Raw genomic sequence first — 27,920 nt, 5'->3', positions numbered from 1 at the left:
TGTCGGCAGTCGCTCGTCCATCCATAAGTATACTAGTATCCATCCATCTCCATTGTTTACCTGAGGTGCCTTTTAGTTGTGCCTATTAAAATATGGAGAACAAAAATGTTGAGGTTCCAAAAATAGGGAAAGATCAAGATCCACTTCCACCTCGTGCTGAAGCTGCTGCCACTAGTCATGGCCGAGACGATGAAATGCCATCAACGTCGTCTGCCAAGGCCGATGCCCAATGTCTTAGTACAGAGCATGTAAAATCCAAAACACCAAATATCAGTAAAAAAAGGACTCCAAAATCTAAAATAAAATTGTCGGAGGAGAAGCGTAAACTTGCCAATATGCCATTTACCACACGGAGTGGCAAGGAACGGCTGAGGCCCTGGCCTATGTTCATGGCTAGTGATTCAGCTTCACATGAGGATGGAAGCACTCAGCCTCTCGCTAGAAAAATGAAACGACTCAAGCTGGCAAAAGCACAGCAAAGAACTGTGCGTTCTTCGAAATCCCAAATCCACAAGGAGAGTCCAATTGTGTCGTTTGCGATGCCTGACCTTCCCAACACTGGACGTGAAGAGCATGCGCCTTCCACCATTTGCACGCCCCCTGCAAGTGCTGGAAGGAGCACCCGCAGTCCAGTTCCTGATAGTCAGATTGAAGATGTCAGTGTTGAAGTACACCAGGATGAGGAGGATATGGGTGTTGCTGGCGCTGGGGAGGAAATTGACCAGGAGGATTCTGATGGTGAGGTGGTTTGTTTAAGTCAGGCACCCGGGGAGACACCTGTTGTCCGTGGGAGGAATATGGCCATTGACATGCCTGGTGAAAATACCAAAAAAATCAGCTCTTCGGTGTGGAAGTATTTCAACAGAAATGCGGACAACAGGTGTCAAGCCGTGTGTTGCCTTTGTCAAGCTGTAATAAGTAGGGGTAAGGACGTTAACCACCTCGGAACATCCTCCCTTATACGTCACCTGCAGCGCATTCATCATAAGTCAGTGACAAGTTCAAAAACTTTGGGCGACAGCGGAAGCAGTCCACTGACCAGTAAATCCCTTCCTCTTGTAACCAAGCTCACGCAAACCACCCCACCAACTCCCTCAGTGTCAATTTCCTCCTTCCCCAGGAATGCCAATAGTCCTGCAGGCCATGTCACTGGCAATTCTGACGAGTCCTCTCCTGCCTGGGATTCCTCCGATGCATCCTTGCGTGTAACGCCTACTGCTGCTGGCGCTGCTGTTGTTGCTGCTGGGAGTCGATGGTCATCCCAGAGGGGAAGTCGTAAGCCCACTTTTACTACTTCCACCAAGCAATTGACTGTCCAACAGTCCTTTGCGAGGAAGATGAAATATCACAGCAGTCATCCTGTTGCAAAGCGGATAACTGAGGCCTTGACAACTATGTTGGTGTTAGACGTGCGTCCGGTATCCGCCGTTAGTTCACAGGGAACTAGACAATTTCTTGAGGTAGTGTGCCCCCATTACCAAATACCATCTAGGTTCCACTTCTCTAGGCAGGCGATACCGAGAATGTACACGGACGTCAGAAAAAGACTCACCAGTGTCCTAAAAAATGCAGTTGTACCCAATGTCCACTTAACCACGGACATGTGGACAAGTGGAGCAGGGCAGGGTCAGGACTATATGACTGTGACAGCCCACTGGGTAGATGTATGGACTCCCGCCGCAAGAACAGCAGCGGCGGCACCAGTAGCAGCATCTCGCAAACGCCAACTCTTTCCTAGGCAGGCTACGCTTTGTATCACCGGTTTCCAGAATACGCACACAGCTGAAAACCTCTTACGGCAACTGAGGAAGATCATCGCGGAATGGCTTACCCCAATTGGACTCTCCTGTGGATTTGTGGCATCGGACAACGCCAGCAATATTGTGTGTGCATTAAATATGGGCAAATTCCAGCACGTCCCATGTTTTGCACATACCTTGAATTTGGTGGTGCAGAATTTTTTAAAAAACGACAGGGGCGTGCAAGAGATGCTGTCGGTGGCCAGAAGAATTGCGGGACACTTTCGGCGTACAGGCACCACGTACAGAAGACTGGAGCAACACCAAAAACGCCTGAACCTGCCCTGCCATCATCTGAAGCAAGAAGTGGTAACGAGGTGGAATTCAACCCTATATATGCTTCAGAGGTTGGAGGAGCAGCAAAAGGCCATTCAAGCCTATACAATTCAGCACGATATAGGAGGTGGAATGCACCTGTCTCAAGCGCAGTGGAGAATGATTTCAACGTTGTGCAAGGTTCTGCTGCCCTTTGAACTTGCCACACGTGAAGTCAGTTCAGACACTGCCAGCCTGAGTCAGGTCATTCCCCTCATCAGGCTTTTGCAGAAGAAGCTGGAGACATTGAAGGAGGAGCTAACACGGAGCGATTCCGCTAGGCATGTGGGACTTAATTCGCTTAACCAGGATTCACGGGTGGTCAATCTGTTGAAATCAGAGCACTACATTTTGGCCACCGTGCTCGATCCTAGATCCTAGATTTAAAACCTACCTTGGATCTCTCTTTCCGGCACACACAAGTCTGCTGGGGTTCAAAGACCAGCTGGTGAGAAAATTGTCAAGTCAAGCGGAACGCGACCTGTCAACATCTCCTCCTTCACATTCTCCCGCAACTGGGGGTGCGAGGAAAAGGCTCAGAATTCCGAGCCCACCCGCTGGCGGTGATGCAGGGCAGTCTGGAGCGACTGCTGATGCTGACATCTGGTCCGGACTGAAGGACCTGACAACGATTACGGATACGGACATGTCGTCTACTGGCACTGCATATGATTCTCTCCCCATTGAAAGAATGGTGGAGGATTATATGAGTGACCGCATCCAAGTAGGCACGTCAGACAGTCCGTACTTATACTGGCAGGAAAAAGAGGCAATTTGGAGGCCCTTGCACAAACTGGCTTTATTCTACCTAAGTTGCCCTCCCACAAGTGTGTACTCCGAAAGAGTGTTTACTGTTTAGTGCCGCCGCTCACCTTGTCAGCAATCGGCGTACGAGGTTACTTCCAGAAAATGTGGAGAAGATGATGTTCATTAAAATGAATTATATTCAAATCCTCCGTGGAGACATTGACCAGCAGCAATTGCCTCCACAAAGTACACAGAGAGCTGAGATGGTGGATTCCAGTGGGGACGAATTGATAATCTGTGAGGAGGGGGATGTACACGGTGATATATCAGAGGATGATGATGAGGTGGACATCTTGCCTCTGTAGAGCCAGTTTGTGCAAGGAGAGATTAATTGCTTCTTTTTTGGTGGGGGTCCAAACCAACCCGTCATTTCAGTCACAGTCGTGTGGCAGACCCTGTCACTGAAATGATGGGTTGGTTAAAGTGTGCATGTCCTGTTTATACAACATAAGGGTGGGTGGGAGGGCCCAAGGACAATTCCATCTTGCACCTCTTTTTTCTTTAATTTTTCTTTGCGTCATGTGCTGTTTGGGGAGTATTTTTTGGAAGGGCCATCCTGCGTGACACTGCAGTGCCACTCCTAGATGGGCCAGGTGTTTGTGTCGGCCACTAGGGTCGCTTATCTTACTCACACAGCTACCTCATTGCGCCTCTTTTTTTCTTTGCGTCATGTGCTGTTTGGGGAGTGTTTTTTGGAAGGGCCATCCTGCGTGACACTGCAGTGCCACTCCTAGATGGGCCAGGTGTTTGTGTCTGCCACTAGGGTCGCTTATCTTACTCACACAGCTACCTCATTGCGCCTTTTTTTTTCTTTGCATCATGTGCTGTTTGGGGAGTGTTTTTTGGAAGGGCCATCCTGCGTGACACTGCAGTGCCACTCCTAGATGGGCCAGGTGTTTGTGTCGGCCACTAGGGTCGCTTAGCTTACTCACACAGCTACCTCATTGCGCCTCTTTTTTTCTTTGCGTCATGTGCTGTTTGGGGAGTGTTTTTTGGAAGGGCCATCCTGCGTGACACTGCAGTGCCACTCCTAGATGGGCCAGGTGTTTGTGTCGGCCACTAGGGTCGCTTAGCTTAGTCATCCAGCGACCTCGGTGCAAATTTTAGGACTAAAAATAATATTGTGAGGTGTGAGGTATTCAGAATAGACTGAAAATGAGTGGAAATTATGGTTTTTGAGGTTAATAATACTTTGGGATCAAAATGACCCCCAAATTCTATGATTTAAGCTGTTTTTTAGTGTTTTTTGAAAAAACACCCGAATCCAAAACACACCCGAATCCGACAAAAAAAATTCGGTGAGGTTTTGCCAAAACGCGGTCGAACCCAAAACACGGCCGCGGAACCGAACCCAAAACCAAAACACAAAACCCGAAAAATTTCAAGTGCACATCTCTAGAATAAACGCTATGTCTATTTCTGCTAGGCGAGTCTTATGGACCCGACAGTGGACAGGTGATGCCGACTCAAAGAGGCATATGGAGTTTTTACCTTACAAGGGTGAGGAATTATTTGGAGAAGGCCTCTCGGACCTCGTCTCCACAGCTACGGCAGGTAAATCGAATTTTTTGCCTTATGTTCCCTCACAACCTAAGAAAGCGCCTCATTATCAAATGCAGTCCTTTCGTTCAAATAAAAGCAAAAGAGTACGTGGATCGTCCTTTCTTGCCAGAGGTAAGGGCAGAGGGAAAAAGCTGCACAACACAGCTAGTTCCCAGGAACAGAAGTCCTCACCGGCCTCTGCAAAATCCACCGCATGACGCTGGGGCTCCCCTGAGGGAGTCCGCTCCAGTGGGGGCACGTCTTCGACTTTTCAGCCACATCTGGGTTCACTCACAGGTGGATCCCTGGGCAATAGAAATTGTTTCTCAGGGATACAAGCTGGAATTCGAAGAGGTGCCCCCTCGCCGGTTTTTCAAATCGGCGCTACCGACTTCTCCCCTAGAAAGGGAGATAGTGTTACATGCGATTCACAAATTGTGTCTTCAACAAGTGGTAGTCGAGGTTCCCCTGCTTCAAAGAGGGAAGGGATACTACTCAACTCTGTTTGTGGTCCCGAAACCGGACGGTTCGGTCAGACCCATTTTAAATTTTAAAATCCCTGAACCTTTACTTAAAATGGTTCAAGTTCAAAATGGAATCGCTCAGAGCGGTCATCGCCAGCCTGGAAGGGGGAGTTTTTTTGGTATCTCTGGACATAAAGGATGCATACCTGCATGTACCCATATATCCTCCTCATCAGGCGTACCTGAGATTTGCGGTACAGGATTGTCATTACCAATTTCAGACGTTGCCGTTTTGGCTTTCCACGGCCCCGAGGATTTTCACCAAGGTAATGGCGGAAATGATGGTGCTCCTGCGCAAGCAGGGTGTCACAATTATCCCATACTTGGACGATCTCCTCATAAAAGCGAGATCACGGGAGAAGTTGCTGAACAGCGTATCACTTTCACTGAAGGTGTTACAGCAACACGGCTGGATTCTCAATATTCCAAAGTCGCAGCTGAATCCTACGTCTCGTTTGACCTTCTTGGGCATGATTCTGGACACAGACCAGAAAAGGGATTTTCTTCTGACAGAAAAAGCTCAAGTACTCATGACTCTGGTCAAGAGCTTATTGAAGCCAAAACAGGTGTCAGTGCATCACTGCACTCGAGTCCTGGGAAAGATGGTGGCATCATACGAAGCCATTCCCTTCGGCAGGTTCCATGCGAGGACTTTCCAATGGGACCTACTGGACAAGTGGTCCGTGTCACATCTACAAATTCATCAGCGGATCACCCTGTCCCCCTGGGCCAGGGTATCTCTCCTGTGGTGGCTGCAGAGTGCTCATCTCCTAGAGGGCATCAGATTCGGCATTCAGGACTGGATCCTGGTGACCACGGACGCGAGCCTCCGAGGTTGGGGAGCAGTCACACAGGGAAGAAATTTCCAAGGTCTTTGGTCAAGTCAAGAGACTTGTCTCCACATCAACATCCTGGAACTAAGGACCATATACAACGCCCTACGTCAAGCGGAGGCATTACTTCGCGACTAACCAGTTCTGATCCAGTCAGACAACGTCACCGCAGTAGCTCATGTAAACCGCCAAGGCGGCACAAGGAGCAGAGTGGCGATGGTGGAAGCCACCAGAATTCTTTGCTGGGCGGAGAATCATGTAAGCGCACTGTCAGCAGTGTTCATTCCGGGAGTGGACAACTGGGAAGCAGACTTCCTCAGCAGACATGACCTACATCCGGGAGAGTGGGGACTTCATCAGGAAGTCTTCGCGCAGATTGCAAGTCAGTGGGGACTGCCCCAAATAGACATGATGGCGTCCCGTCTCAACAAAAAGCTACAAAGGTATTGCGCCAGGTCAAGAGACCCTCAGGCGGTAGCTGTGGACGCCCTAGTGACACCGTGGGTGTTCCGGTCGGTCTATGTATTTCCTCCTCTTCCTCTCATACCCAAGGTGTTGAGAATAATAAGAAAAAGAGGAGTGAGAACAATCCTCATTGTTCCAGATTGGCCATGAAGGCCCTGGTATCCGGATCTGCAGGAGATGCTCACAGAAGATCCGTGGCATCTTCCTCTAAAACAGGACCTGTTGCAACAGGGGCCCTGTCTGTTCCAAGACTTACCGCGGCTGCGTTTGACGGCATGGCGGTTGAACGCCGGATCCTAGCGGAAAAAGGTATTCCGGATGAGGTCATTCCTACACTAATAAAGGCTAGGAAGGATGTGACATCAAAACATTATCACCGAATATGGCGAAAATATGTTTCTTGGTGTGAGGCCAGGAATGCTCCTACGGAAGAATTCCATCTGGGCCGTTTTTCTTCACTTCCTACAAACTGGAGTGAATTTGGGCCTAAAATTAGGATCTATTAAGGTTCAGATTTCGGCCTTATCCATTTTCTTTCAAAAGGAATTGGCTTCTCTCCCAGAAGTACAGACGTTTGTGAAGGGAGTACGGCATATTCAGCCTCCTTTTGTACCTCCGGTGGCGCCTTGGGACCTTAACGTGGTGTTAAGTTTCCTTAAGTCACATTGGTTTGAATCACTTAAAACGGTGGAGTTGAAATATCTCACTTGGAAAGTGGTCATGTTGTTAGCCTTGGCTTCGGCTAGGCGAGTTTAGGAATTAGCGGCTTTATCACATAAAAGCCCCTATCTGGTTTTCCATATGGATAGGGCGGAATTGCGGACCCGTCCTCAATTCCTACCTAAAGTGGTCTCATCTTTTCATATGAACCAACCTATTGTCGTTCCTGTGGCTACGCGTGACTTGGAGGATTCCGAGTCCCTTGATGTGGTCAGGGCTTTGAAAATTTACGTGGCCAGAACAGCTAGAGTCAGGAAGACAGAAGCACTGTTTGTCCTGTATGCAGCCAACAAGGTTGGCGCTCCTGCTTCAAAGCAGACTATTGCTCGCTGGATCTGTAACACGATTCAGCAGGCGCATTCTACGGCAGGATTGCCGTTACCAAAATCGGTTAAGGCCCATTCCACTAGGAAGGTGGGCTCTTCTTGGACGGCTGCCCGAGGGGTCTCGGCACTACAGCTGTGCTGAGCTGCTACTTGGTCGGGGTCAAACACCTTTGCAAAGTTCTATAAGTTTGATACCCTGGCTGAGGAGGACCTCCTGTTTGCTCAATCGGTGCTGCAGAGTCATCCGCACTCTCCCGCCTGTTTGGGAGCTTTGATATAATCCCCATGGTCCTTACGGAGTCCCCAGCATCCTCTAGGACGTTAGAGAAAATAAGATTTTAAACATACCGGTAAATCTTTTTCTCGTAGTCCGTAGAGGATGCTGGGCGCCCGTCCCAAGTGCGGACTCTCTGCAATACATGTATATAGTTGTTGCTTACATAAGGGTTATGTTATAGTTTCATCGGTTTTGGACCGATGCTATGTTGTTTTTTCATACTGTTAACTAGATAGTACATCACAAGTTATATGGTGTGATTGGTGTGGCTGGTATGAATCTTGCCCATGGATTAACTAAAATCCTTTCCTCGTACTGTCCGTCTCCTCTGGGCACAGTTTCTCTAACTGAGGTCTGGAGGAGGGGCATAGAGGGAGGAGCCAGTGCACACCCAGAGCCAAAGTCTTTCTTAAAGTGCCCATGTCTCCTGCGGAGCCCGTCTATACCCATGGTCCTTACGGAGTCCCCAGCATCCTCTACGGACTACGAGAAAAAGATTTACCGGTAGGGTTAAAATCTTATTTTTTCGGGTTTTGTGTTTTGGTTTTGGATTCGGCTCCGCGGCCATGTTTTGGATTCGGACGCGTTTTGCCAAAACCTTCCTGAAAATTTTTTGTCGGATTCGGATGTGTTTTGGATTCGGGTGTTATTTTACAAAAAAACCCTCAAAAACAGCTTAAATCATAGAATTTGGGGGTCATTTTGATCCCATAGTAATATTAACCTCAATAACCATAATTTACACTCATTTCCAGTCTATTTTGAACACCTCACACCTCACAATAATATTTTTAGTCCTAAAATTTGCACCGAGGTTGCTGGATGACTAAGCTAAGCGACCCAAGTGGCCGACACAAACACCTGGCCCATCTAGGAGTGGCACTGCAGTGTCAGACAGGATGGCACTTCAAAAAAATAGTCCCCAAACAGCACATGATTCAAAGAAAAAAAGAGGCGCAATGAGGTAGCTGTGTGACTAAGCTAGGCGACCCAAGTGGCCGACACAAACACCTGGCCCATCTAGGAGTGGCACTGCAGTGTCAGACAGGATGGCACTTCAAAAAAATAGTCCCCAAACAGCACATGATGCAAAGAAAAAAAGAGGCGCAATGAGGTAGCTGTGTGACTAAGCTAAGCGACCCAAGTGGCCGACACAAACACCTGGCCCATCTAGGAGTGGCACTGCAGTGTCAGATAGGATGGCACTTCAAAAAAATAGTCCCCAAACAGCACATGATGCAAAGAAAAAAAGAGGTGCACCAAGGTCGCTGGATGGCTAAGCTAAGCGACACAAGTGGCCGACACAAACACCTGGCCCATCTAGGAGTGGCACTGCAGTGTCAGGCAGGATGGCACTTCAAAAAAATAGTCCCCAAACAGCACATGATGCAAAGAAAAATGAAAGAAATAAGAGGTGCAAGATGGAATTGTCCTTGGGCCCTCCCACCCACCCTTATGTTGTATAAACAGGACATGCACACTTTAACAAACCCATCATTTCAGCAAAATGGGCTGCCACACAACTGTGACTGAAATGGCTGGTTGGTTTGGGCCCCCTCCAAAAAAGAAGCAATCAATCTCTCCTTGCACAAACTGGCTCTACAGAGGCAAGATGTCCACCTCCTCCTCATCGTCCGATTCCTCACCCCTTTCACTGTGTACATCCCCCTCCTCACAGATTATTAATTCGTCCCCACTGGAATCCACCATCTCAGGTCCCTGTATACTGTCTGGAGGCAATTGCTGGTGAATGTCTCCATGGAGGAATTGATTATAATTTATTTTGATGAACATCATCTTCTCCACATTTTCTGGAAGTAACCTCGTACGCCGATTGCTGACAAGGTGAGCGGCTGCACTAAACACTCTTTCGGAGTACACACTGGCGGGGGTGCAACTTAGGTAAAATAAAGCCAGTTTGTGCAAGGGCCTCCAAATTGCCTCTTTTTCCTGCCAGTATACGTACGGACTGTCTGACGTGCCTACTTGGATGCGGTCACTCATATAATCCTCCACCATTCTTTCAATGGTGACAGAATCATATGCAGTGACAGTAGACGACATGTCAGTAATCGTTGGCAGGTCCTTCAGTCCGGACCAGATGTCAGCACTCGCTCCAGACTGCCCTGCATCACCGCCAGCGGGTGGGCTCGGAATTCTTAGCCTTTTCCTCGCAGCCCCAGTTGCGGGAGAATGTGAAGGAGGAGCTGTTGATGGGTCACGTTCCGCTTGACTTGACAATTTTCTCACCAGCAGGTCTTTGAACCTCTGCAGACTTGTGTCTGCCAGAAAGAGAGATACAACGTAGGTTTTAAATCTAGGATCGAGCACGGTGGTCAAAATGTAGTGCTCTGATTTCAACAGATTGACCACCCGTGAATCCTGGTTAAGCGAATTAAGGGCTCCATCCACAAGTCCCACATGCCTAGCGGAATCGCTCTGTTTTAGCTCCTCCTTCAATCTCTCCAGCTTCTTCTGCAAAAGCCTGATGAGGGGAATGACCTGACTCAGGCTGGCAGTGTCTGAACTGACTTCACGTGTGGCAAGTTCAAAGGGTTGCAGAACCTTGCACAACGTTGAAATCATTCTCCACTGCGCTTGAGTCAGGTGCATTCCCCCTCCTTTGCCTATATCGTAGGTAGCTGTATAGGCTTGAATGGCCTTTTGCTGCTCCTCCATCCTCTGAAGCATATAGAGGGTTGATTTCCACCTCGTTACCACCTCTTGCTTCAGATGATGGCAGGGCAGGTTCAGGAGTGTTTGCTGGTGCTCCAGTCTTCGGCACGCGGTGGCTGAATGCCGAAAGTGGCCCGCAATTCTTCGGGCCACCGACAGCATCTCTTGCATGCCCCTGTCATTTTTTAAATAATTCTGCACCACCAAATTCAATGTATGTGCAAAACATGGGACGTGCTGGAATTTGCCCAGATGTAATGCACGCACAATATTGGTGGCGTTGTCCGATGTCACAAATCCCCAGGAGTGTCCAATTGGGGTAAGCCATTCTGCGATGATGTTCCTCAGTTTCCGTAAGAGGTTGTCAGCTGTGTTCCTTTTATGGAAAGCGGTGATACAAAGCGTAGCCTGCCTAGGAACGAGTTGGCGTTTGCGAGATGCTGCTACTGGTGCCGCCGCTGCTGTTCTTGCTGCGGGAGGCAATACATCTACCCAGTGGGCTGTCACAGCCATATAGTCCTGAGTCTGCCCTGGTCCACTTGTACACTTGTCCACATGTCCACATGTCCGTGGTTAAGTGGACATTGGGTACAACTGCATTTTTTAGGACACTGGTGACTCTTTTTCTGACGTCTGTGTACATTTTTGGTATCGCCTGCCTAGAGAAATGGAACCTAGATGGTATTTGGTACCGGGGACACAGTACCTCAATCAATTCTCTAGTTCCCTGTGAATTAACGGTGGATACCGGAAACACGTTTCTCACCACCCAGGCTGCCAAGGCCTGAGTTATCCGCTTTGCAGCAGGATGACTGCTGTGATATTTCATCTTCCTCGCAAAGGACTGTTGGACAGTCAATTGCTTACTGGAAGTAGTACAAGTGGTCTTCCGACTTCCCCTCTGGGATGACGATCAACTCCCAGCAGCAACAACAGCAGCGCCAGCAGCAGTAGGCGTTACACTCAAGGATGCATCGGAGGAATCCCAGGCAGGAGAGGACTCGTCAGACTTGACAGTGACATGGCCTGCAGGACTATTGGCTTTCCTGTCTAAGGAGGAAATTGACACTGAGGGAGTTGGTGGTGTGCTTGGATACAAGAGGAAGGGATTTAGTGGTCAGTGGACTGCTTCCGCTGTCACCCAAAGTTTTTGAACTTGTCAATGACTTCTGATGAATGCGCTCCAGGTGACGTATAAGGGAGGATGTTCCTAGGTGGTTAACGTCCTTACCCCTACTTATTACAGCTTGACAAAGGCAACACACGGCTTGACACCAGTTGTCCGTATTTGTGTTGAAATAATTCCACACCGAAGAGGTGATTTTTTTTGTATTTTGACCAGGCATGTCAATGGCCATATTCGTCCCACGGACAACAGGTGTCTCCCCGGGTGCCTGACTTAAACAAACCACCTCACCATCAGAATCCTCCTTGTCAATTTCCTCCCCAGCGCCAGCAACACCCATATCCTCATCCTGGTGTACTTCAACAGTGACGTCTTCAATTTGATTATCAGGAACTGGACTGCGGGTGCTCCTTCAAGCACTTGCAGGGGGCGTGCAAATGGTGGAAGGCGCCACCTCTTCCCGTCCAGTGTTGGGAAGGTCAGGCATCGCAACCGATACAATTGGATTCTCATTGGGGATTTGTGATTTAGAAGAACGCACAGTTCTTTGCTGTGCTTTTGCCATCTTAACTCTTTTAAGTTTTCTAGCAGGAAGATGAGTGCTTCCATCCTCATGTGAAGCTGAACCACTAGCCATGAACATAGGCCAGTCCCTCAGCAGTTCCTTGCCAGTCCGTGTCGTAAATAGCACATTGGCAAGTTTACGCTTCTCCTCAGACGATTTTGATTTAGATTTTTGGGTCATTTTACTGAGCTTTATTTTTTTGGATTTTACATGCTCTCTACTATGACATTGGGCATCGGCCTTTGCAGACGACGTTGATGGCATTTCATCGTCTCGGCCATGACTAGTGGCAGCAGCTTCAGCACAAGGTGGAAGTGGATCTTGATCTTTCCCTATTTTACCCTCCACATTTTTGTTCTCCATTTTTTAATGTGTGGAATTATATGCCAGTAATATATCAATAGCAATGGCCTACTACTATATATACTGCGCACAACTGAAATGCACCACAGGTACGGATGGATAGTATACTTGACGACACAGAGGTAGGTAGAGCAGTGGCCTACTGTACCGTACTGCTATATATTATATACTGGTGGTCAGCAAACTGTGCAAAACTGAAATGCACCACAGGTATGGATGGATAGTATACTTGACGACACAGAGGTAGGTAGAGCAGTGGCCTTCTGTACCGTACTGCTATATATTATATACTGGTGGTCAGCAAACTGTGCAAAACTGAAATGCACCACAGGTATGGATGGATAGTATACTTGACGACACAGAGGTAGGTAGAGCAGTGGCCTACTGTACCGTACTGCTATATATTATATACTGGTGGTCAGCAAACTGTGCAAAACTGAAATGCACCACAGGTATGGATGGATAGTATACTTGACGACACAGAGGTAGGTAGAGCAGTGGCCTACTGTACCGTACTGCTATATATTATATACTGGTGGTCAGCAAACTGTGCAAAACTGAAATGCACCACAGGTATGGATGGATAGTATACTTGACGACACAGAGGTAGGTAGAGCAGTGGCCTATTGTACCGTACTGGTATATATTATATACTGGTGGCCAGCAAACTGTGCAAAACTGAAATGCACCACAGGTATGGATGGATAGTATACTTGACGACACAGAGGTAGGTAGAGCAGTGGCCTACTGTACCGTACTGCTATATATTATATACTGGTGGTAAGCAAACTGTGCAAAATTGAAATGCACCACAGGTATGGATGGATAGTATACTTGACGACACAGAGGTAGGTAGAGCAGTGGCCTACTGTACCGTACTGCTATATATTATATACTGGTGGTCAGCAAACTGTGCAAAACTGAAATGCACCACAGGTATGGATGGATAGTATACTTGACGACACAGAGGTAGGTAGAGCAGTGGCCTACTGTACCGTACTGCTATATATTATATACTGGTGGTCAGCAAACTGTACAAAGCTGAAATGCACCACAGGTATGGATGGGATAGTATATTTGACGACACAGAGGTAGAGCAGTGGACTACTGTATCGTACTGCTATATATATAGTTATACTGGTGGTCAGCAAAATTCTGCACTGTCCTCCTACTATATACTACAATGCAGCACAGATATGGAGCGTTTTTCAGGCAGAGAACGTATAATACTGGTGGTTACTGGTCAGCAAAACTCTGCACTGTCCTCTTATTATATATAATACTGCTGGTCCCCAGTCCCCACAATAAAGCAATTAGCACACTGAGCACAGATATTTGCAGCACACTGAGCACAGATATGGAGCGTTTTTCAGGAAGAGAACGTAGATATTTGCACTTGCAGCACACTGAGCACAGATATTTGCAGCACACTGAGCACAGATATTTGCAGCACACTGAGCACAGATATTTGCAGCACACTGAGCACAGATATTTGCAGCCCACTGAACATAGAAACTGAGAGGACGCCAGCCACGTCCTCTCACGATCATCTCCAATGCACGAGTGAAAAATGGCGGCGACGCGCGGCTCCTTATATAGAATACGAATCTCGGGAGAATCCGACCGCAGGATGATGACGTTCGGGCGCGCTCAGGTTAAACGAGCAAGGCGGGAGGATCAGAGTTGCTCGGACCCGTGCAAAAAAAGGTGAAGTTCGGGCGGGTTCGGATCCTCGCTCATCACTAAGTGCTATATGTACTAGTTATACACCAGGGGAGCGCAGTGCTATTGTACTAGTTATACACCAGAGGAGCGCATTGCTATATGTACTAGTTATGCACCAGAGGAGCGCAGTGCTATATGTACTAGTTTTAAACCAGAGCAGCGCAGTGCCATATGTACTAGTTTTACTCCAGAGGAGCGCAGTGCCATATGTACTAGTTTTACACCAGAGCAGCGCAGTGCCATTTGTACTAGTTATACACCAGAGGAGCGCAGTGCCATTTGTACTAGTTATACACCAGAGGAGCGCAGTGCTATATGTACTAGTTATACACCAGTAGAGCGCATTGCTATATGTACTAGTTTCATACCAGAGGAACGCAGTGCTTTATGTACTAGTTTTACACCAGAGCAGCGCAGTGCCATTTGTACTAGTTATACACCAGAGGAGCGCAGTGCTATATGTACTAGTTATACACCAGTAGAGCGCATTGCTATATGTACTAGTTTCATACCAGAGGAACGCAGTGCTTTATGTACTAGTTTTACACCAGAGGAGCGCAGTGCTATATGTACTAGTTGTACACCAGAGAAGCGCAGTGCTATATGTACTAGTTTTACACCAGAGGAGCGCAGTGCTATATGTACTAGTTTTACACCAGTGGAGCGCAGTGCTATATGTACTAGTTTTACACCAGAGGAGCGCAATGCTATATGTACTAGTTATACACCAGAGCAGCACAGTGCTATATTTACTAGTTATACACCAGAGGAGCGCAGTGCTATATGTACTAGTTGTACACCAGAGAAGCGCAGTGCTATATGTACTAGTTATACACCAGAGGAGCGCAGTGCTATTGTACTAGTTATACATTAGAGGAGCACAGTGCTATATGTACTAGTTATACACTAGGGGAGCGCAGTGCTATTGTACTATTTATACACCAGAGGAGCGCACTGCTATATGTACTAGTTGTACACCAGAGAAGCGCAGTGCTATTGTACTAGTTATACACCAGAGGAGCGCAGTGCTATATGTACTAGTTTTACACCAGAGAAGCGCAGTGCTATTGTACTAGTTATACACCAGAGGAGCGCAGTGCTATTGTACTAGTTATACACCAAAGGAGAGCAGTGCTATATGTAGTAGTTTTACACCAGGGGAGCGCAGTGCTATATATACTAGTTTTACACCAGAGGAGCGCAGTGCTATATGTACTAGTTTTACACCAGAGAAGCGAAGTGCTATATGTACTAGTTATACACCAGAGGAGCGCATTGCTATATGTACTAGTTATACACCAGGGGAGCGCAGTGCTATATGTACTAGTTTTACACCAAAGCAGCGCAGTGCTCTATGTACTAGTTTTACACCAGAGGAGCGCAGTGCCATATGTACTAGTTTTTTCACCAGAGGAGCGCAGTGCTATATGTACTAGTTTTACACCAGAGCAGCACAATGCTATATGTACTAGTTTTACACCAGGGGAGCGCAGTACTACATGTACTAGTTATACACCAGGGGAGCGCAGTGCTATATGTACTAGTTATACACAGGGCCGTCTTTTCGTATGGGCTCAATGGGCTCTTGCCCAAGGGCCCCATGCTGATAGCTGAGGGACCCTCTTTCCAGGGGTACCAGATTTTTGAAAATCGGCCCTGGGGAACCGGAGATATTCGACTTGAAAGCAGTGGTCTCCATCCAAGCCTATTAATTGCTCTTCCCAGCCAGATATCTCAGGTTCTGTCTGACTTAGAATTTTTCTGATGGTATACTCCAAAAGCTGAGACTCTCCTCTTTTGGTGGATACTAACAGCTTGTCTCTGTTATGCCCAGAACCAGAGATATCAGCCTTCAAGCAGCTGGCCCCTGCTTCAGCTCCACAAGCCTAATATGCAGTTTTATATTTTCGTTGGTTAATTGCTCTGGCTCCTGAGCTCTGATCCCCAAGTTCCCAGTACCTCCAGAAAGGTGGGTCTCTCTAGTTTTTTATCCAATTCAAAGCTACGAAAACTATTTTCAGAAACTTGAGATATCTGCAGTCAAGCAAGCTGCCCTCCCACCGGAAAATGATGAATATTAAGCCCACTCCACTATACACCCTCCCCTACGTATTAAACACCCCCTACCACCCTGGAAGTCATGTACCAGGGCTTCTTGATTGCAGAGACACCTACAACGTCTGCCGGCAGACACCTGATGTTTATGCTTCCAGCCATTGAAAGTTCAGTAAGTTTACCAGTCACTTTGCCTGTATGAACAGAGAATTTCTGGACTAAATACTAGAAGCCCTGATGTAAAGACTGCCTTAACACACTTTAAGGGTGTTCTCTAGACTTGTATACAAAAGCACATAAGGATTTGCTTTCTCTAGAAATTACCATCATTTCAGAGTGATTAGTATACACCTTACGGAACAATAAAGGTGTTATTTTAGTGAATAAATCGCCAATGGGCGTTTCACGGGCCAGTATATGTTATATGTGTGTATGTTATGTCCATGTTTAAGTATACCGGTACTAGGAATTTGAAATAAGGATATTATGTAGATACATTTATATTCCATATTATTTTAATACACCCTCTATTTTTGTCTTTAAATAAAAAGATTACTATTTTTATAATAAGTCTGTAGTGGACTATAACCATTAAATATATTTTAGTGCTCTAGTGGTGAGTGTCAACATCACACTTGATTTAATTAGCGCTGGGAGGTACCCTCTTTTTTTCTATTCCTGTAGCTGAGAGGAACGTGGAATCCCCTCATTCTTCCAAAGCAGCTTAACCTATCAAGTGAAGCAAGCAGCGCAGTCCTCGACCCCTTCCTTTATAACCTTCTTAATTCAGCCCAATGCCTCCTTCTACAGTTTAGCCCCATCTGTGCAGTAAAGGAGAAAGTAGCAGAAATTACTGATCCAGGTCCTACATGTGAGCGGAAGATAGAACACCACCTACCGCCGCTGATAGCACCCCAAATCCCTACCTCTGGAGGATGGATAGGGGGCCCAGTGCATTGCTGTGCCCAGGGGCCTACACTGCTGTTAAGACGGCGCTGGTTATACACCAGAGGAGCGCATTGCTATATGTACTAGTTATACACCAGGGGAGCGCAGTGCTATTGTACTAGTTATACACCAGGGGAGCGCATTGCTATATGTACTAGTTTTACACCAGAGGAGCGCAGTGCCATATGTACTAGTTTTACACCAGAGCAGCGCATTGCTATATGTACTAGTTTCATACCAGAGGAACGCAGTGCTTTATGTACTAGTTGTACACCAGAGAAGCGCAGTGCTATATGTACTAGTTTTACACCAGAGGAGCGCAGTGCTATTGTACTAGGTATACATTAGAGGAGCACAGTGCTATATGTACTAGTTATACACCAGAGGAGCGCATTGCTATATGTACTAGTTATACACCAGGGGAGCGCAGTGCTATATGTACTAGTTTTACACGAGGGGAACGCAGTGCTATATGTACCAGTTTTACACCAGAGGAGCGCATTGCTATATGTACTAGTTATACACCAGGGGAGCACATTGCTATATGTACTAGTTATACACCAGAGGAGCGCATTGCTATATGTACTAGTTATACACCAGGGGAGCGCAGTGCTATATTTACTAGTTATACACAAGAGGAGCGCAGTGCTATATGTACTTGTTATACACCAGAGGAGCGCATTGCTATATGTACTAGTTATACACCAGGGGAGTGCAGTGCTACCGTATATGTACTAGTTTTACACCAGGAGAGCGCAGTGCTATATGTACTAGTTATACACCAGAGGAGCGCATTGCTATATGTACTAGTTTTATACCAGAGGAGCGCAGTGCTATATGTACTAGTTTTACACCAGAGGAGCGCAGTGCTATATGTACTAGTTTTACACCAGAGGAGCGCAGTGCTATATGTACTAGTTTTACACCAGGGGAGCGCAGTGCTATATGTACTAGTTTTACACCAGAGGAGCGCAGTGCTATATGTACTAGTTATACACCAGAGGAGCGCAATGCTATATGTACTAGTTATACACCAGAGCAGCACAGTGCTATATTTACTAGTTATACACCAGAGTAGCGCAGTGCTATATGTACTAGTTATACACCAGGGGAGCGCAGTGCCATACAGTATGCAGAGTCGTAACTAGGGTTTTTGGAGCCCAGGGCGAGATTAGGAATGGCAACCCCCCCAACCTCCCCCCACCCTCACCACCTAAAAAAAAAAAAAAAAAAAAAGGAAAGAAAAGCCATAGAAAAAAATGGACAAATTGTGTGCACGCGCCCGGAAAAAAAATTGGGCGTGGTCACATACCAGAAGGGGCGTGGTCACCGAAAATGGGGCGTGACAACATGACACGCCACCTGTTTCACGTCCCACTGGGAACTTTCTTTTCAATTCAACATGCACCTTACTTGTATGATGGTTTCTCACAATATGGAACCTCTGAAGAACTGTATCATCTGAGACAGATGGCATCTTCAGTCGTTATTAACTATTCATGTAGGAGATCCCATCGTCCAGAAGATGCCTATTTGTGCAGGAATATTAACAAGGTCAGTATCATGCAACAGCGGTTCAACAAGACTCACATACTGTCCCTGTGTCACATCCTGCCCCCTGCGTCTCTCAGCCACACCATCATCTCCCTCTCGTGTCTTTACTCAGTCACACCATCACCACCACCTGCATCATCTCTCAGCACACCATCACCTCCTCATGCGACGTCTCTCAGCACACCATTACCTCCCCCCGCATCAGTGGCGGATCCAGGGGGGGGGGGGCACGCGGGCCCGTGCCCCCCCTGTCATGTCTGGCACTTTAAAAAACAACAACAGAGCAGTCCCTTTTAAAAAGAAGCGGCGGCGCAGACGGCGCCCGCCGCGATGAAGGATCTGGCAGCGGCGGCGGCAGAGCCGGATTAAGGGGAAGGGGGGGGGCCTGGGGGTAAGTACCCCGGGCAGCCCAATCTAAAAGGGCCCCCCGCCGCAGATCGGATCTCTCTTCAATCCGATCTGCGGCGCTGCGCTTACGTGTCCCGGCTCCCCAGCACCGCTGCCCTGTCCCTGACGTCCTCCTCCTTCTTCAGTGCAGCCTGCGACACACCAATGACTGAGCCGCAGGCTTGCTGAGCCGGACAGCAATTGGACAGCTGAGCCGTCGCTCAACTGCCCTGACTAAGAGTGCTCTAAGAGCGGTAGTCAGGGCAGCTGAGCGGCGGCTCAGCTGCCCAATTGCTGTCCGGCTCAGCAAGCCTGCGGCTAAGTCATTGGCGCGCCGCAGGCTGCACTAAAGAAGGAGGAGAGATGCGTGGAGCCCCGGAGGCTGTAGTTATGTTTGCGTCCTTGGAGGAGAGGCCGAGAGAAGCCAGCTCTCGGTCTCCAATAGAACAGTACTGCCCGCCAGCAGCATAACCACAAATGTAAGGCTGGCTAAATTTTAATATTTTAATATATTTTATTCTTGGTCATATGTTCATATATATATATATATATATATATATATATGTATATATATATATATATATATATATATATATATATATCTCCTATATAGTAGCCCAGATCTGTGACTTTGTGCTTCATTTGCTAACGCTGGGCGGAGTCACAACACTGGGCGGAGTTAGTCAAATGAGTCACAGATCTGGGCAAATCTATAGGAGACTAGGAGCAGAAGCAGATGGTATGGGCATGGCACAGGCAGGGGTGCATACCTCCCAGCTTTCTTCAGGCAGACAGGGGTGCATACCTCCCAACCTTCTTTAGGCAGAATGAGGGACACACACACACACACACACGGCGAAAAGGGGGCGTGGTCAACGACAAGGGGGTGTGGCTTCGCGGGAGGACCCGCAATCATGAGCCACGCCCCTGTTTTCATCAGTGAGAGGGCATGCCCACCGCAGGGGCGGATTATGAGTCTGGGGGGCCCAGGGCACTTGAGTCATCTCATTGCTGTGCCTGCTGTGGGTTTGGGGGCGTGGCCTAATCGCGGCCCATGTGACCACGCCCTCTTATGCAAATTATGGGGATTTTTTTTTTTTACATGGGATTTTGGCCCCTCAGCTAGGGGTAAATCCAGACACCCCCACTACACACCCGCACTGGCAGAAGAAAGTAGGGAGGCTTCTGCCTCCCTGCAACACCACAGACCTGCCAGCAGCGTGTGCTGACTGTAGGACAATACTGTTACTGGCAGGACGGGGGAGCTTCAGAGCTGGGACAGAGCTACTCCAGCTGAGGGAAGGGGGGGGGCTAAAACTGTGGGGCCCGCGGTACATACCTCCTGGGCCCCCTCCTTAATACGGCTCTGCTGCCAGAACCCCCTCTTAATCCGTACCCCTTGATGCCCCCTCTCCCTGTCTCCACTAAATAGACGCTGTGCGCATGCGCACAGCGTCTATTCACCGCTGCTCTGCTAAGCAGAACAGCGAGTACAGGAGCTTCCCAATTGCCCCCCCCCCACCGTGGGACACTGCGGCCCGCGGGTGGGACAGCGGGACAGACCCAAAAAAATTGGACTGTCCCGCGAAAATCGGGACAGTTGGGAGGTATGGGGGTGTGTGAGGGGGTATGCCGTACAGACAGACAGGCACCGGCTCACTGTGTGCTTGACCCCCCACATCAGCATACTCAGCAGGGGCTCTCTGGCGCGGAGGAGCGTCACTTTCTGGCACACTCCACGCTTCTTAGCTGCAGTTTTGTGGGGCACCTGCCGCTGTGCAGGTTCTGTACCGCCTCTGTTATCTCCAGCCCCAGCAACCCCACCGCTACCTGCAGTGCTGCCGCCTGCAGTGAGGTGCACCCAGCTCCTCACACTTTAGCCGGCGGGCAGTGCTGCAGAAGTCCGCTCTGCTTACAGGCTCTGACCCCCTCCTCCCTCCAGCCGTAGCGTCTCCTGGGGGCTAACCAGTCACTCCCAGTCTCCCCTTACCACAGTGCCCAGCAGCCGCGAGGTCAGCGCCGCGTGCATGCTATGACCCCCTCCTCCCTCCAGCCGCAGCGTCTCCTGGGGGCTAACCAGTCACTCCCAGTCTCCCCTTACCACAGTACCCGGCAGCCGCGCGAGGTCCGCGGTGTGTGACTGAGGAGGGGGGGAGGGATGCGGACGGGCAGAGGAAGCAGGACTCCAGCCTGAGAGAGTCAGCCATGCCAAGTCTCCACCAGCAGCAGATCCCAACAGGTTGGAGTGGAACAGCAGCAGTGACTCCGGTAAGACACATCTGTCTGTCACCACTGTTTTGTCCCTAATACCAATCTCTCCCGTGCCCTGTGTTCTGTCATGTCCCTGTCACCCCTAGCCTTGCTCTGTCACCCCTGGCCTTGCCCTGTCACCCTTATCCTGGCCCTGTCACCCTTATCCTGGCCCTGTCACCCCAGTGCTTGCCCTGTCAACCCTATCCAGGCCCTGTCACCCCTGTCCTGGTCCTGCCGCCCATACCCTAGCCCTGTCACCCCTATCCTGTCCCTGTCATTTCTGTCCTGGCCCCGTCGCCCCTGTCCTTGCCCCGTCACCCCTGTCCTTGCCCCGTCACCCTGTCCTGGCCCCGTCACCCCTATTCTGACCCTGTCACCCCTGTCCTGGCCCCGTCACCCCTGTTCTGACCCTGTCACCCCTGTCCTGGCACTGTTACTGCATACCCTCCAACTACCTTTTTGCCAGCTATAGTACCCGCAGCGCCTCCAGACCCCTCCCCAATGCACCACACCTCCGCACCTTCCCCACCACCACATGCGGCACTCCACCCCTCCCCCACACGCTGTGTCTCCAGACCCCCTACACCACCGGCGGCTCCCACTACGCCACCCCTCCACCACCCACAGCACCTCCAGACCACCTCCACCATCCACCCCCCATATATGTCTCCCCCCACACCTGCCCCCCCTCCACCCGCAGACACCCTCCTCCATCCGCGGTCCCCCCCCTCACCCACCCCTACCCCACCCACGGCACCCCTGCACCTGCCCCTCCACCACCTGCAGCACCTCCGGACCCCCTTCCCCATCCGCCGCACCACCTGCACCTGCCCCTCCCCCACCCATGGCACCTCCGGACCCCCTACCCCACCCCCGGCACCCCCGCCCCTTCCCATCCCACAGCACCTCTGGAACCCTTCACCCATCCGCAACATCCCTGCACCTGCCCCTCTCCCACCCGTGGCACCCCGCTCCTCCCCCACCCGCAGTGCCTCCGGACCCCTCCCCCATCTGCAGCCCCCACTCCTCTGCCCCTCCCCCACCCTCAGCACCTCCCGACCCTTCCCCATCCGGCCTCCCCCCCCGCTTCCGCCCCCCCCCTCCACCCGCAGCATCTACAGACACCCTCCCCCATCCGCAGTCCCCCCCGCACCCACTACATTCTGTACATCATTCCCTGCAGGTGCTGTTCACGCTGTCGCAAGGGGCTGCGCCTCCTTCACCATCGCACGCCCTTTCATTGTGCAATATTTACCCACTAACAAAGGAATGCAGGTAATACTCCATATAATACAAATATTGAACCCCAGAAAGGCATGCAGGGGTTAACGGGGCGTAGCCCCTTGCGACGGTGTGAAGAGCGCCCGTAGGGCGCGATGAAGCACCTAGTATATATATATGTATATATATGTATATATATATATGTATATATATGTATGTATATATATATATATGTGTATATATATATATATATATATGTCTATATATATATATATATATATATATATATATCTATAGATACTCTGTAATCAAATAAAAAAGAAGGAGCGCTCTTGTGAGGCCACGCACACCTTCATGGGGCCGCACGCCTTCGGCATGCACAAGGTGCCCCCCCTGTCATTTTTTCCTGGATCCGCCCCTGCCCCGCATCACCACTCAGCACACCGTCACCTCCCCCTGCGTCGTCACTCAGCATACCATCACCTCCCCATGCGTCACCACTCAGCACACCATCACCTCCCCCTGCGTCACCACTCCGCACACCATCACCTCCCCCTGCGTCGTCACTCAGCACACCATCACCTCCTCCTGTGTCGTCACTCAGCAGACCATCACCTCCCCCTGTGTCATCATTCAGCACACCATCACCTCCCCATGCGTCATCACTCAGCACACCATCACCTCCCCCTGCGTCGTCATTCAGCACACCATCACCTCCCCCTGCGTCATCACTCAGCACACCATCACCTCCCCCTGCGTCATCACTCAGCACACCATCACCTCCCCCTGTGTCATCATTCAGCACACCATTACCTCCCCCTGCGTCATCATTCAGCATACCATCACCTCCCCGTGTCGTCACTCAGCACACCATCACTTCCCCCTGTGTCGTCATTCAGCACACCATCACCTCCCGCTGCGTCATCACTCAGCACACCATCACCTCCCCCTGCGTCGTCACTCAGCACACCATCACCACCCCCTGCGTCATCACTCAGCACACCATCACCTCCCCCTGCGTCGTCATTCAACACACGCCATTGCTCTCTGTGTCTCTGTGTGTGTTCCATGCGCTGGGAGCCCATGCTGCTGATGTTAGGGAAACTGCAACGCGCCCTGTGCTGGCATTCTGACAGAGAGGACGGGATGTATTAAAATACATTGTCGCCCCTCGCTACCTACCGCAGCAATGCTAACATATGCGATTAACATCGCAATGCGGTAGACGAAACCCCCCAGTGATGTTGAATGGAGATACTCACACTGCTGGCAGGGAGGGGGAATGGAGATACACTGGTGTGGGAAGAGGGACATAGAGACACACACTGCTGATGGGGGTGGGACATGGAGACACACACACACACACACACACACACTGCTGATGGGGGGACATGGACACACACTGCTGTTGGGGGGGGGGGCATGGAGACATATACTGCTGATGGGGGAGGGGGACATGGAGACACACACACACTGCTGATGGGGGGTAAGAAGACACACACACATACTGCTGATGGGGGGGCATGGAGACACACACTGCTGATGGGGGGAGGGGGACATGGAGACACACACTGCTGATGGGGGGTAGGGGGGCATGGAGACACACACACACTGCTGATGGGGGGTAGGGAGGCATGGAGACACACACTGCTGATGGGGGGTAGGGAGGCATGGAGACACACACACAGCTGATGGGAGGTATGGGGGCATGGAGACACACACACTGCTGAGGGGGGTAGGTGGGGCATGTAGACACTCAGAATGCCAAATTGATTTTTCACAAATATTTAAAATGCCCGCTCTAATATATATTGCAGATGCCAGGCGCATCTTATTACCATATACGATAAAAGTGCGCTGTACATCGCAAAACACTGTATCCCATAAGAGAAAACAATACACCCACACATTATCTGAGTTCCAAAGCTCATTGAAGTATATATTTGCTATTAAAAGGATATGGATTCAATCTATATTACAAAATACAGTATACCTATAGTTACATGTATACAACTCACACAGTAAGCAGTTAAAACATAGTTACATACAATTACATACAATTACATACAGTTTCAGTTACATGCCAGCGATACAATTACCATTCCCTCCAATGTATCTTATGTCTCCCTCTCTCTGTAAATAAATACAGGAACTGAACTGGCAGCAAGTCCATCATCCTCTGAGACCGAAAAGCCACTGAGCTCCTTTGTGATCAATGTTTTATCTAGTTTCTGGGGGAGGGATTCACGATGAGTCACCAGTTTCTTTGTATATGCTGAACAGGTTCAGCCTTGGGGATGTCCAAAGGGGCTGGCTGAGTTTCCTGTTCATTACCTGTTTGGAATTTCTATTGTTCTAATAAAAGTGACTTTAGCTTTTATACATGTAATCATAACTATTTGTTGCAATGTCCTACAACTTAATAACAAGTATCAAGTGAATCTACACATCAATCTGCTTGCTTCAATACCAAACATGACAGGTGTATCTGGTTTCGTTCAAATAATACACATACATGACATTAATTCATTAGATAATTTTAAATCATCATGATGTCTGGCGCTTGATATTATTATAATTATGTACTGTATGAAATAAGTGTTACCATGTATTGCTGTGCTCGCTGCGCGTATTTGCAAGTATAGCGACTTAAATGTGTGTAGTTTGTATGTTCTCTTTATGTATTTTTTTTTTTACTTCGACAACACACACACACACACTGCTGATGGGGGGTAGGGGGGCATGGAGACACACACACACTGCTGAGGGGGGCTAGGGGGGCATGGAGACACTCTGGTGTGGGGAGGGGGACATGAAGACAGACAGTGCTGATGGGGGAGAGGGACATGGAGACACACACCATATCTCCCAACTTTGCTGTTGTTGAATGAGGGACAGATGCATGGCGAAGCCGTGCGCGCTCCAGAAAAGGGATGTGGCCTAAGAAAAGGGGCGTGGCTTAGTGTGAGGACCCGCGATCGCAAGCCATGCCCCCGTTTTCGTCACTGAGGGGGCATGCCCAGCGCTCTGTGAGCCGCTGGCATGCCCCCTATCCCTCTGAATCAAGTGAATAGATGCTGCGCGCCATTGCTCCCAACACACACACACACTGGTGGCACTGTATGGGTGCAGGGCGCAGGGGGGGCGCCCTGGGCAGCAATTACTAACCCTCTGGGGACACTGGCATAGATATATACTGCGGAGGCAGTATATTGCAAAAACCCCCGCCAGTATAAAGATTTGAGCAGGATCGAAGCCTGCCGGTAAGGGGGCGGAGCTTGATTCCTCAGCACTAACCAGTGCCATTTTCTCCACAGCACGCTGCAGATAAGCTGGCTCCCCGGACTCTCCCCTGCTGAACACAAGTACAGAGGGCAAAAAAGAGGGGGGGAGGGGGCACATTTAATTGGCGCAGTGAGTATATTTATAAAAGCGCTGTACTGACTGGGAATTTATTCCGGTGTCCGGTGGCGCTGGGTGTGTGCTGGCATACTCTCTCTCTGTCTCTCCAAAGGGCCTTATTGGGGAACTGTCTCCATATATACACTGAGTGTGTGGGGGTGTCGGTACGTGTGTGTCGGCATGTCTGAAGCGGAAGGCTCATCTAAGGAGGAGGTGGAGCAGATGATTGTGGTGTCTCTGTCGGCGACGCCGACACCTGATTGGTTGGATATGTGGAATGTTTTAAATGCAAATGTGTCTTTATTACATAAAAGAATGAACAAAGCAGAGTCCAGAGAAAAGACAAGGAGTCAATCCATGGCTTTGGCTGTATCACAGGGCCCTACAGGGTCTCAGAAACGTCCCCTGTCCCAAGTAGCAGACACTGATACCGACACGGATTCCGACTCCAGTGTCGACTACGATGATGCGAGGTTACACCCAAGGGTGCCCAAAAGTATTCATTATATGATTATTGCAATAAAAGATGTTTTGCATATCACAGATGACCCCTCGGTCCCTGACTCGAGGGTCTGCATGTTTAAGGAAAAGAAACCTGAGGTAACCTTTCCCCCATCTCATGAGCTGAACGCGTTATTTGAAAAGGCTTGGGAAACTCCAGACAATAAACTGCAGATTCCCAAGAGAATTCTTATGGCGTATCCTTTCCCTGCACAGGACAGGTTACGGTGGGAATCCTCGCCCAGGGTGGACAAGGCTTTAACGCGCTTGTGCAAAAAGGTGGGGTTACCGTCTCCAGACACGGCAGCCCTCAAGGATCCTGCTGATTGCAGGCAGGAAACTACCTTAAAATCAATTTATGCACATACGGGTGCCTTGCTCAGATCGGCAATAGCGTCGGCTTGGGTTTGTAGCGCTGTAGCAGCATGGGCAGATAACTTGTCATCTGACATTGATACCCTAGATAGGGATAGCATTTTATTGACCTTAGGTCACATTAAAGACGCAGTCTTATATATGAGAGACGCTTCGAGAGACGTTGGGCTGTTAGGTTCGAGAGCCAACGCCATGGCGATTTCTGCTAGGCGAGCCTGGTGGACCCGCCAATGGACGGGTGATGCCGACTCAAAGAGACATATGGAAGTTTTGCCTTACAAGGGTGAGGTTTTATTTGGGGAAGGTCTCGCGGACCTGGTTTCCACAGCTACCACGGGTAAATCTACTTTTTTACCTTATGTTCCCCCACAGCAAAAGAAAATACTACAATATCAGATGCAGTCCTTTCGGTCGCATAAGTCCAGAAGAGGTCGGGGCTCCTCCTTCCTCGCCAGAGGTAAGGGTAGAGGGAAAAGAATGCCTGCTATGGCTAGTTCCCAGGAGCAGAAGTCCTCCCCGGCTTCTACTAAATCCACCGCATGACGCTGGGGCTCCTCTGAGGGAGTCCGCGCCGGTGGGGGCACGTCTTGACTCTTCAGCCACGTCTGGGTTCAGTCAAACGTGGATCCTTGGGCGATGGAAATTGTATCCCAAGGCTACAAACTGGAATTCGAAGACGTGCCTCCTCGCCGATTTTTCAAATCGGCTTTACCAGCTTCTCCCCCAGAAAAGGAGATAGTTTTAGCTGCAATTCAAAAACTGTGTCAACAACAAGTGATTGTCGAGGTTCCCCTAGGGCAACAGGGGAAGGGGTACTATTCAACCCTGTTTGTGGTCCCGAAACCGGATGGCTCGGTCAGACCCATTCTAAATCTAAAATCCCTAAACCTGTACTTGAAAAAGTTCAAATTCAAGATGGAATCACTCCGGGCAGTTATCTCCAGCCTGGAAGGGGGGATTTTATGGTGTCACTAGACATAAAGGATGCATACCTTCATGTCCCCATATCAAGCATACCTGAGATTCGCTGTACAGGACTCTCATTACCAGTTTCAGACGTTGCCGTTTGGCCTTTCCACGGCCCCGAGGATTATCACCAAGGTAATGGCGGAAATGATGGTGCTCCTGCGCAGGCAGGGAGTCACAATTATCCCGTACTTG

The 27,920-nt window shown here is 49.4% G+C and overlaps 1 long non-coding RNA gene across 1 annotated transcript in view; it reads right to left on the bottom strand.

Annotated features, from left to right (window-relative positions):
• Nucleotides 1–18,480: 18,480 nt before the first annotated feature.
• Nucleotides 18,481–27,920, bottom strand: part of LOC134928525 (uncharacterized) — a 198,138-nt gene continuing 188,698 nt past the window's right edge. The window contains exon 5 of the long non-coding RNA XR_010177943.1: nt 18,481–18,595. This is a non-coding gene — a long non-coding RNA (uncharacterized LOC134928525). The remainder of the gene's footprint in view (nt 18,596–27,920) is intronic.

This window comes from Pseudophryne corroboree, chromosome 5 (genome assembly GCF_028390025.1).
Source record: "Pseudophryne corroboree isolate aPseCor3 chromosome 5, aPseCor3.hap2, whole genome shotgun sequence".
NCBI lineage: Eukaryota > Metazoa > Chordata > Amphibia > Anura > Myobatrachidae > Pseudophryne > Pseudophryne corroboree.
This window is presented reverse-complemented; position numbering and strand designations above follow the sequence as displayed.